This window comes from Sander lucioperca, chromosome 10 (assembly GCF_008315115.2).
Source record: "Sander lucioperca isolate FBNREF2018 chromosome 10, SLUC_FBN_1.2, whole genome shotgun sequence".
NCBI classification, from domain to species: Eukaryota; Metazoa; Chordata; class Actinopteri; order Perciformes; family Percidae; genus Sander; species Sander lucioperca.
Genome location: NC_050182.1, coordinates 37,011,627 through 37,024,323, shown reverse-complemented (window position 1 = coordinate 37,024,323; position 12,697 = coordinate 37,011,627). Strand labels below are relative to the sequence as shown.

Below are 12,697 nucleotides of genomic sequence, written 5' to 3'. Positions count from 1 at the left end.
TTACAATTAAACTTTTTTTTTTTGCTTCATTAATCACCGGCTAAATTGGCTAGTAACTTTACAATGTTACCTGCCAAAGGTCATTTTTATCCGCATTTGGCTGGTTGGCGGGTGTCTATTTAAAGCCCTGGTTGCAGCCCTATGCTTCATCATCGGCTGTGATTTCAACTGAAAATATTTTGCACTTTCACTTAAATATGGGTCTAGAATAGTTTTAAATATCTATATTCAAACCCGATCCTTATTGTCCTATCTTTTTTTATTTTGTATATTAATTGGTCATATAGTATGTCTGGAATGAAGTAGTTAGGTAATTGGATTCTTGTTTATCCAGGTGTAACACCCTGACTTATTTTAAAACGTTATGTCTTCTTTTCACAGAATTTAAAGCATTTATCAACAAGGGATAAAAAATAATGTCAATCAATAAAAACTTAAAACCTGCCCACTAAAAGGTTATTATACTCACGGTAACCTCATAATTCATGTATGATATTTACCATAAATATTGAACATAAACACTTGTGACAGTCAGCTGTTGAAATCCATTACTAAAAGTTAGACAGGTCCTTTTTAGAGCGTGATATTTCCAGACTGTCATGAGGTGATGATTTAACACCGTGTTGCTTACACATAAGAAACACTAGCAGGGCTGATGGTTGGTAGCCGGTGTTCATATGAAACTCCCATGCACAGGAAACTACTTGTACTTCTGTGGGGCGTGTCCTACACAGTAGCAGGGCGATGTGGGTGGCAGAGTGGAAAGACCCCAGGGTGAAGGACAGCTGTAAAATCTGATCCTTTCATCTGAATTACTTGCCTCACTGAAGAGGCAGGAACATATTTAACCCTTCTGTTGTCTTCACCATCGTCCATGAACCTGTCATTCTGGGTCAAAATTGAAAAATGCGTTTTCTTTTTTTTTTTTTAGTTTTTTAGTTTTTGTAACTTTTTCTGACATTTTTGTTGCTTTTTTTTTAATGCTTTTGCTGCTTTTTTAACGGGTTTTTTTGTCCCGTTTTTTTATTCATGGTAAAAACACCTAATTTAAATGACATTATACCTAATTTTTGAATTTGAAAAAAAGCAGACATGAATTAATTTGACTAATAGAATAGTTAAGATCAGAGGATGTTGAGCGAATCACAGACTGGTTTATGTCAAAGTTTGGTCAGGATGCTGTTTTGAAACCATTTAAACATTCTTTTTTTCAAATGCTATGAAATTAAATAAATCAACCAAAATTCAGTGGATGTAATACATTTTACCTGCGAAGAACATGGATGAATGGATGTATATGTTGTATGGGTTCCATACAACGTACATGCATGAATCCAAGTTATTTTGGGGCAATTTAGTTGTAAGAAACCAATATTTCTGATATAAAAATACTTTGAAAACGGGTCAAGTTTGACCCGAGGACAACACAAGGGTTAAGGTTTTAACAGTTTTCTATCAAATCTGAAAAATCTGTGTTCTTATTGAGAATTGTTGTACTAGTGATTCCTTAAATATTCCATTTGTTAGGACATAATTAAGCCAAACTGCATTTGAGTATTATACTCCATATAAATGGACTAACTTGCAGGTTCTACGAACAGCCTGATTCCATTTAATCACTTTAAATGTCTTCTTTATGAGTCCATGTATTCTGAATGTACAGTACATGTGCACTTTGAGTTGTTTATCATTCTGTAATTGTTTTATGTATGTACTGTGTATTGCGACTGTATATTATATATTGTTTACTATGTTCAGTCATTTTATATGTATTGCAATTTTATATGCCATGCAATCAGAGCATCATTGGAAATGAGAGCTTGCTCTCAAGCTTGTCAATGTTGTGATGATGAAAAGCAAATATGGCAACTTCTAAAATAATCCGTTTAGACACCAGATCAGGTTGTGAATATTCAGGACCAGTGCTCCCTTAACACATATAGTGAGCCTGTGTTTGAGGAACCAGACACTGGCCAAATAATTATGATGTCTTGCACATTATCAGTCATTGTCTAAGTTTGTCAACATGAATTATTGTATATACCATAAATGAATATGGATGATTTGGAAGGCAAGGAATTTGAAATAGCGTGTAACGAGTATGGTGAGCACTTTGTAATGCTCACCATTGAACTTGCTTTTGTTCCACTTGTCCAGTAGATGGTGATATTAGCCAGTTAACTTGAGCTTGCCTCCTGGATGTGTTCTTCATATCCAGGGATTGTTCTTGCTTAATCCTTTGTGCAACAGGATTCACAAGATCACAATCTCCTCTCTTTCTTTCTCTCTCTCTCTCTCTCTCTCTTTTGTGCAGACTTCAGCAGACATTAACTTACCTAAAGCTTCAGGCGTGATGATGAATTTGTAACTCAGCTCTTTGGCAGACAGCGATTAAAACCAGAGTGTTTCAGCATGTGGAGAAAAATGCACTCTTGTCTCTGCTAATGCAACACACTTGAAAGACCATTTTCTCTTTTGTCTATTATTTAACCCTCCTTTGTCTATAAGAGATGTAGTGGAGCGTATACACTACATGAACTTTACCGATTTTTATATTTTGTTATATAATGTGTAGCTTACTTATAGATTTTTTTAATTTTATACTGATTATACTAATTCTTTGTCTCTCTGTCTGTTTTTCAGGTGAGTGCCTCTTCTTCTCTGGTGTCATTGTTGGAAGATGGTCTGGAACACCTGCTTATCTGAACCAATAAGTACTGCATGAATTAAAGCCTTTATGAAAGAGATGGCTGTTGAATGTTTGAGCTTGAGTGTCCCATCTGTCCAAACGACAGGGTTGCATTACTAGTTCAGTGATAGTTTTTTTTTTTTTTTTTTTGCTGTCTTGAAAGAGATCTCATAAATCGGAGGGTCAAGACCTGACCTCATAGGCCCTCGTTTTTCTCACAGGTACATCTGGAACCCTTTACGCCCAGTTTGATAAACCAGTGGAGGGGCTGTAACACCTGGCTGTAGCTTGGCCCCCATAACAGAGCAGGTCACTTCACAGTTTTGTTTTAAGTTTAGAACTCATGTGTCACAGAATGGATGACCAGTGGCTGGCCCATTAAGGGAAAGTATGTTTTCTTACAGTGTTTAAAGAGTCGTTGAGACTCTGTTGATAAGAGGAGAAATACCGTAAATTGTTGCTGAAATGAATGCGTGGGATGAAAGGGTGGGGCGGGGGCAAACAATGCTAGCTCAGTTACTCTGAACTTTACTCATAAAGCAAAAATGCCAATAACATGTGTGTGTGTGTGTGTGTGTGTGTGTGTGTGTGTGTATGTGGGTGGGTGGGTGGGTGGGTGGGGGGAGGAGGGTGGGAACAAAGACTAATGGCTAAAGGCTAATGTGATAATAAAGACATCTCCCTGCCCTAGCTTTTTGGGCTCCAGTGCAAACTGGTTCACATTTCTTCACCTGAGGGTGAGTAATTACTACCGCCGAGACTCTTGTCACACCTTTACAAAGCGAGGTAGATCATTGTTAAAGGTGACCCTGACTGGTTTGTTTTTTTATTCAAAGGAAATGGCGTTATTACATTCATTTGATACCGTAATATGTCTAATTTCCTTGCAGCGCGCACATTTCTGGGAAGCAGCTTTCGCTGGCAGGCTTCGGATTTGCCAAAAGAATGTATTGTTCAAGGGCGCCCCATGTACCAAGGCTCAGTCCTCACGGCAGCGGCCCGGGTTCGAGCCTGACCCCGTTGCCTTTTGCTGCATGTCATCCCCCCTCTCTCGTTCTCCCTATTCCTGTCTTAAGCCGTCCTGTCAAATAAAGGACTACAAATTCCCTCCACAAAATAATCTTGAAGAGTGTATTGCTCGCAAGCCACACAACTTGCCCCACACCTTTTACCAGTACATTCATTAATGGATTCATTACAGTAAAGACTTTAAAAGCTCAAGAATGTACCATGAGACAAAGTTGGAAAAACATTAAGCAACTCTCAGAGTTCTCAGGGGAGTAACCTGATATTCTGCTGTTTTTTCCCCACACGGGGCCACACATTCTGTAGGACAAACTGTCTCCATGCCTGTTCTGTGGGCTTTCATATAAGAGTTCTTTGAGGCTTTTTCTGTGTGTGCCAGTAGTGGTAAATGACTGCACTGTACTGTATGGTTCAGTGTTGGAGCAGCTTCGGTCCCGCTCACTGGTTTTTATTACACTTTGGAAAGGCCCATTGTTTGGACTGTTATTCTCTCTTTAAAGGAAGCAGTTTTATTTGTAGGTGTCACAGTGGAAAAACAGGATGTGGAGCCAGTCCAGCCATGCTGATAAGAATAAGCAATAAGGAAAGTGAAATGCCATCTCTTGCAGCAGTGAGGACACTTGAATTGTGGGTGGGGTTGTGACCCGGCACATGAAAAGCCTTTATAAAATAACATTAGCTGATATCACGAGTTAAAGAGAAACTCAATCATGTGGCTTAGCATAGGTGTTTATTATTTATTCTAGTGTATTGTACTTTAAACATGCACTGTAACAGTGAACACCTGATATTTTATTAATCCAGCAGCGCTGGATGTGGTGTAGTATTTCCCAGCGTTTGTGCCTTGGACTCCTTCCAGTCTCACATAGAATGATGTGCGACAAAACAACCCTGTGGGCATTATTAGAACTTAATGATGCAAAGTAATCAATTCTCAAATCTCACTCTACCCACTGGGGGAAGCTTTGTACCTGCCTGATAAATGATCTTGTGTTGTTATTGTGGTTCAGTCGCAAGCACAGCCTCAGTATCATGCCATATAAGTTGTTTTCCCTAACATTTTAAGACTTAGGCGCAGCACCTAAGCTGAGTGAATGAAAAATCAATGTGAGCATAACAATTGACTAAATGACTTTTTCTCAGATCTAATGACTGTAGTTGGTCCCCAGTGGACTTCTTTAGTAAGTTTTGTCTTTGCGCTTTCTGAGTGTTTTATTTATTATCAGCTCTAGCTTTTCCCTCAATTTAGACACAGATATGGAAATAATAATGTTCCAAAATGATTGATTGAATGATTTTTTAATGTGAAAAATGTAACATTTTCTTGAGGGAGGCCCCCCCAAAACCCTCTGTCAAATATCTGCACCTAAGTCTTCCACAAACCTAGGTAAAACACTGCACATAGGTGCATATTTATGTCACATTGTTGCATGAACGGACATGCTGGGTACACTTTTTAGTGTTTTTTATACTCTAATAATTATACTCTACTTCAGAGGTGTTGTAATTTAGACAGCCAGAGCATTCCTGAAGTGCATGGAGTACAGAGTGGTTAGAAAGAGAGAAAAAAAAACTTGCACAGGGAATGTGTTCATGACTTAAGTGTTATTTCTGCAGGGTGATTGTTGGTCACATTCATGTCTGATTCTGGTTGACTTCATACCTGTCTGCTAGGGCGGTGCACTGTTTTGGTCTCTCAGCGCATGGAATGATAGGATTTCAGGAAGTGAAGTCTTGCTTTTTGTGCATCAGATCAAACACACTTTAGATTCCCCAAAGGCCGCTTTGAGACAGAGTCTTGATACTTTCTAGCAAATGAAAAATCTTTTCTTTCAGAACTACAGTCAAAAGAGCAGCGGCGCAAATAAAAAAAAAAAAAATGCCATGGCTGTTGTGATTCTTCTCCACATGATGGTGTTACAAGAGCCCTCTTGTGGGTGGTTCAGCTCAGTGAAACGCCAGTTTATGAAAAGTTACAGAGAATAATGATGATGATGAGTCACCGCTGTCTGAAACTAGACTTCAAAGCCGTGGGAGAATAGGCTTTTTCTGTCCTCAGCCACAAACGCACTAAGTAAGTTTACAGCAAGGCTTCCTTTTGTGAAAGAAGCAGCCCATGTAGTCATTATTTTCTCTCCACTCTGAGGAAAGAAAGAATGCAACTTATTCATTCTCTCCAGATGGAGGGGTTTTATAGGTGGAGGATAATAAATCATGTGTGTGTGTGTGTGTGTGTGTGTGTGTGTGTGTGTGTGTGTTTGTCTCTGTGTGTGTCTTTGTGTGTCTCTGTGTGTGTGTGTGTGTGTGTGTGTGTGTGTGTGTGTGTCTGTCTGTCTGTCTGTCTTTTTGCATGAGCAGTCACCTGTATTGTGTTTGCCTGTGTATGCTTTTAGAGGCTGATCGTCAGGATGCCTATCTAAAAATAAAGCTCAGCCTCTTCAGGTTCCGCACATTGTGGCAGCCGGTCAGGAAAGCCAGAGTCCGGATCCTGTGTCAAGTTTTGTTGTTTGATAGCTGGTTGCCCTTGGCAGCAGCAGTAAGCCCACGTTCTTCCGAGACCTCAACCGTGGACAGGACATGGTATTTGCCTAACCTGTGGGCTGCGTCGCTACAGCAACCAAAGCCCAGCATGGCCACACCCATGTGTGGTTTGCAGACGCTGACTCATCGGGCAGATATTCAAATACATTTTTTTTTTTTTTTATTTCATTCCTTAAATGTGACATTGTAACATTGTTCGTGACATTTTCATATGCGTGCAGATGTTTCCTCTATTGTGTTTTTTTCATACAAACACAGTTAAAAGAGGAATGAATGAGCTTTCACATTCATGGCATAAGTCTGTGTCTCTGTGTGGCACAAACCGGCTGGCACTGCCTGGCCTGCCGCTCCCTACAGCCATTTTATACCCTCCTCACCAGCTAGACTGGACCTCCATTTTGTGAGGGTCGACTTCCATTTAAACGTGATGTCAAATCACTGGTTCTTAAAAAATAGGTTGACAGTTTTTCGAGTTTGTCATCATACAATATTCACATGCCTGTATGTACATTGAAAATAGTTTTTGGTTCATAATTCCTGGCCATGAAAAAATCCTTTTAATGTGAGAAGTGGGACGTAGTGTAACTTCCACAGTCCTCATTCAAAGCATGCAAAGATTAAATTCAAAGTCTAGCCATACGAGTCAGGGTTAGCCAAATAAAGTTGTTGTTGAAGTTACAGTCTTTATAATGTTTCCTGGACAGTGTTTCCTTGTTGAGCGTCAGTGGAGGGACACGAAGAAGGAATGTCGAATAAAAAGTCTGTCATTTTGGGAGATACTTATGAGTTTCAGCTGAACTCACTGCATGCAATTGTGCACAGAATGAAGACTGTGGATTTTGTCCCTCATCTCTTGCATTGGCCGTGGTTCCAACTCCAACCTGTGGCCCTTTGCTGCATGTCATTCCCCCTCTCTCTCTCTCTCCCCTTTCACGTCTTCAGCTTTCCTATAAATAAAATGCCCAAAAAATTATCTTAAAAAAAAGGTCTCTTCATGGCCAATATGGACAGGAGGAATCATTACAGCAACCAATAACTCTTGCAAAATACATATAATCAAGCAAGTATTGTATTAAGAAAGACTTACGTGTGAACCTAACCTTTAAGACAATAGTGTGTGTGTGTGTGTGTGTGTGTGTGTGTGTGTGTGTGTGTGAAGTAATGCTTCTATGTTGAAAATCCTCACTTGATTATCTTGTCAGGTATGTCAAGACTCCTTAAGTCAAGGATGAAGAGAGGGGCATTTGTGTCATTTTCACACAACCATCGAAAATGTATTGAAAGAAGGATTATGTTCTGACAGGTGACCAAGTGCTGCAGTGTATGCCTGTCCAGTCTTAGCTTTATCTCTTGGTCGTACCCTTCAGGGCCAACTGCACTGATTGGAAACAAGCCAGAACTGATAAAGACCCAACAGCATTAGCTGTTATCTATGATCTCACAGCTCTTGATATGTGGTTACACATGCTGCGCATTGAAATTTGCATTGGATCTCTACATGGTGTTCTTTGCGGTTCACTAATACTTGGCTCCAGTTCTAAGATTAACTCTCACTTCTTTTAGGACTTAAAAAAAAGCTTAATTGCTCCCCATAAACCAATGAATAAGTATGCAAGAGACAAAGCCAGAGTTGTTGTTGGGTTTCTTTTGGATGCCTTGGCAGTGCCTTTTGAAGGCCGGCTCTTAGTTCTTTTGTCTTCTGTCTTTCTCTATCTACTTTTCTTGTCCTCCCTTTTTTTTCTGTCCACCCTTCATCTTAATCTCTGGGGCTGTAATTTGCAATGTTTCTTGAACAAGACACCCACTGTGTATCTCCCAGTTAGCTGTTGGAAAAAAAGCGTGGGATGCCTTTGAATGTATGGGACATGGAGCAGGATCTCCGGGGCAGCAGAGAGGATGTGTCCAGCCTGGCAAGGCCCTCAGATTTATGGTGTAGATGTTCCTCTGCATTTATGGGCCACAGATGAAAAGATTCCCTTGTTCTTTTTTTCACAAACACCCTCCCTACCCTGAATGTACCCCTCCACTCCCATTCCTTCTCTCTTTTAGACCCATCTTGTATGCCATGTTGTTCTGCTGGATGGGCAGCGGGTCTCACAAGAGGGAAAATAAAGGAGTAGCGGTGTGGCTTTGACTGGGTGGTGAAAGCAGAAAGAAGGTGTTGTGTTTTGTGGTAGCCACTGAGGCCTTTGTGAAGTGTATTAGATCAAAGCAGCATGGACAGAGGAGATCCTCTTGGAGATCGGTTCTGGCTCAGCCCGAAGAAAGGTAAGTGGCATACATGGATTGATCACGATATGATACAGGAAAAGGAGGCAGGATGATTGCCAGCATTGGTCAAATGAATGTTCATGTCATGAAGAGGTGTGGCCGCAGCAACAACTCGTTTTTTCACATCATCGGGAGAGTAAAATAGGGCGTTGTGCATATCGTGGAACATTGTGCAACGTTGTATGCATAGTTAAGCTTTTTCTAGCTTCTAAATGGTGTAATACATCTATTGCATGCTGATTCTAAACCTGGCTGCCGTTTAGCTGAGCTGGCTCTCACAGGAGAAAGAACAAGAGAGGGCTGGTTTGAATTTTCTGTCCAGATCTCACTGCTGGAACTTGTTTAGAACACAAAGCGGTTTTGTAGTCATTGGCTGTTTGCAGAACTCCCACCAAAAGCTGATTTCTATTACTCTAGTCAGAATGGCAAGAAACAAATTGTGCTTTTTGGACTGCAGGAATGTACTGCACTTTATATATCCCTTTCAGGAAGTGCTGGATAATAGGTGTAGAATGTTGGAGTGAGGAATACTTTGGCATCCTGTGCATCAATCATAAGGAACATTATCCATTATTATCCACGGCCGATGCTGTTCCTAGTGCTTGACATTGGCAAATCTGTCACATTGCTGCTCCTGCTGTTCGTCCTTGTTTACCCCCTCATGGGTGGGCTCCTGTCCAAGTTTGAGAGGCTGCAGGGGGCGTTGTACGGCTGGACACATACAGTAGAGACCCCAACACTAACACATGACCGACAGCTTGTTGGAGAGAGAGTGAGTAAGAATGAAAGGGACTTGGCAGTCTTTTTAGGTGCTACTGCTTATTTTTGGTCGGTAAAAAGGGTGAAGGGAGACATAATCTGTGACTTCATTTCTTTCCACTCTGGAAAAGGAGAAGTCAGTGTGATTAGTGACTCGTGGAGTTGAGAACACAAGCAGGGCCTGTCATTTTTACCTCAAGCACACATCAGTTTATAGAGTTTCCGTGTGCATTTATACGTATACTGTTGAGACAAAAGCCAAGAGTTGGCTTTTTTTTTTTCTCAGCTCAAACAGTAGGCTATTCTACAGTACTTGTGACGTCAGTACAGTTTTATGTTGCTTGGCTTAAGCTCCCCCCCCCCCAATTTTCTTTCTCCACTTTTAAACAGTTCCACAGACTTGATTTTTATAAAACAAAGGCTTTTACTGAGCCATATATAACTCCAAAGATAATTATAGGGCAAGAAAAGTTTGTGTTGGCAAAGCAACAAGAGTTCCTATAGTGCCTTGATTGATTTCAGACCATTACTTTGTCTATTGTTCTTGCCCCTCAGCTCTGAACAGACCAAAAACAGTTCTTCCTTCTACTGTAATTTGCCCATTGTTTTTACCTCAGTCATCCAAGAACAGTTGATTATTTATTTTTGCAGTAGTGTGAGGAATGCCAAAGACACCTCTCAGTCTCCCTCCATGCCCAGCAGCTCCTAACACACAGTGCGTCTTTGTCTGAAATCATTCTGTGGTTTAACACACTTCTGTGGGTTTTTGTTTGGCGGGACAGTATACAGAGTATTTTTTTGTACTGGCCACCCCTCAAATTATCTCTAGTCCCTTTGGCTATCCATTGGACTCAGAGTTCCCTACAAATCATCAATCTTCAACCCCACTGGGTTATCCCAATTACACCAAGAGTGGCCAGGGACTAGTCAGTGCCAGGGGTTAATCCTTGCAGCTTGATCCCTCTTGCATTTCAAAGGCTACTTTCTCTGCCTTTACAAGCGCGTATTGACAATGTTGTTCATGCTGTCACATACAAATATCAGTCAAGGTTGTTGGAGGGTGGGATTAAAGCCTCACATGCCGTCAGTCAGCATGTTACAATTGTCAAGTCAACAAGTCAAGTTTATATATAGCCCAAAACAAAAAACCTTTACCAAAGGGGTTTACAGTCGGTAGAATATGTGACACCCTAAGGCTATGTTTAGACAGAAACGATCTGAAGAGAAAACGCAAAAGTGGCGTTGCGTTCTCACTTTTTATTCCGCGTTTAGACGAGCGTTATGGGGGGGAAATCTGCGTGCATATGGTGACGCAAAAGTGTGTGAAATGCGATCCACCAAGTCCGCGCGCCTTCTATTTGTCTCCCTCTCCTCCTCCTCTCTCCCTCTCCTCTCCCTAGTAGTGCGAAGCGAACAACAAAAGCTGACAGTTTTGTCTGGACAGAGGAGGAGGTGGAGTTATTGCTCCAAACAATGCACACACAGACACACACGCGGCACACACAAACACACACACGCACAGTGCGTTTTTACCCTTTAGACAGGAACGTGACGGTGGAGCGTTTGTAAGATTTCCACTCTGGAGGGTGGTTTCACTTTTTTTGCGTTTTTAAGCCCCAAAAATGCAGTCGCCGTCTAAACGAAAGGCACATCTGATAAAATATTTTGTCGTTTTCACCCGCAGCCATATTCGTGTAAACAGGGCCTAAATCTTTAGGGCCTGGACAACTATAAATCTAAAATGATTATGTGAAAATAATATCAGAAAAATATGACAAATCTTGTAGATTTGCTGTTTTTAAACTGCACCCACAGTTACAAGTCTGCAGCCATGCTAGCAGCTCTGTGAGGCTGTACTTAGGCACAGTGGTGCTTTGAGCTAAATGGTAATGTCAACATGCTTCAGTAATATGATTACAGTGACAAGCTGCTGATGTTTAGTACAATGTTTACCATGTTAATTAATTTAGTGTATTAGCATGCTAACATTTGCTAATTAGCACTAAACACAAAGTACAGCATAGGCAAATGGGAAATGTCTTTGAGCCCCCTGCCAGTTAACCTACTGGTGGCACCAGAGGAAAAGTCAAGGGGTCACATAAGTCAGGAAGTTTCATCCCTCCTCTGTACAAAATCCATCCAGTTGTTGAGATATTTCAGTTTCGACCAAAGGGATTGAACAACCATCTCTACAACCGTCCAAAACGCAGACAGATCGTAAGCCCCACAGACCTAGCATGGCTAGAAAAACATGTTTTACTATTTCAGTTAATATACATTTTTAAAAAGATGTGTTTCCCATTTGGTTCACCTATGATAGGTATGTTGTCCGATCTTATATCAGCTCCAGAAAAAAGGTACCACAGTCTGTCTTAACTGTTGTATTTACATTACATTACATTTCATTTAGCCTAGGCTTTTATCCAAAATATTTTTATCCCTCCAGACTAAAACCTGCAAACTTGTGATATCAATACAAATGTATGTATGATTTCTTAAAGCCAAGAGAGAAAATGTGAATCTCTCTTTTAACACTTATTTCAAAGTCATTTTTATTTCCTGCCATAGTGCTCTTTAAGGCTATGGAGGCACTTTCACACTGTTTTGCAGTGTTTTTTTTATTACTTTTACTGTTACTGTTAAATGTAATCAATTGCTTTATAATTAGTTAAAGCAGTTACTATTGACTACTGGGAAAGCCTATAATTATTGTGGGGACAACCCCCGCCGCTATATGAAGCTGTTTACAACTAACTAACTTTAGCAGGTTCCTGGGTCGGAGGTGTTTGTCCTCTAACACCTCTAACACCCAGCTCAGTCAGGGGTCACAGCTGTCCCCGACTGAGGGGGTCACTCGCCTAACTACACCCAGCCAGGGGACAAGCTTCTCAAATAAAAATAGGTTTATCATCCAGATAAAAAGGGAGCTCTCATGCATTGCAGAATGCTTAGTCACAAGTACAAAAGTGCAAGTCATGATTTGTTGTAGACTAAGGGCCTCCCTTCCAAATAAGATGTTTCTGTGTCTGTTTTATCCACTTCCTGTGCTTTCACAGTAGGTGCTTTACTTTTTGAAATGTATATTCAGAGCAGCATGTAGTGCTTTATAGCAATGTGCGAAAATGTGTTCCAGTTAATACTGCTCACCTACAATCAGTCAGTGCCTGACAGATGGCAGATATTGCATTTGTCCCTGCTTTAAAAGCTACATTAAACCTAAATGTTAACCGTGATAACTTGATCGTCATGTATGAAGCTAACCTGTACACTAGAATTACATGTGTCATTGGTTGGATGACCCATCATTCTAACATGTTATTAAGTTTCGACAGGTTTGACTTCACACTAACTTCTAAAGCACATACATTAGTGGTTAAGAAAGGCTCTGCTGACCTTTGCTTTCCCTGGAAG

At 40.7% G+C, this 12,697-nt stretch overlaps 1 protein-coding gene across 1 annotated transcript in view; it reads left to right on the top strand.

The window, feature by feature from the left end:
- The window catches only part of LOC116035271 (plectin-like), a 212,729-nt gene that overhangs the window by 77,144 nt on the left and 122,888 nt on the right, over positions 1-12,697 (top strand). The window lies entirely within an intron of this gene.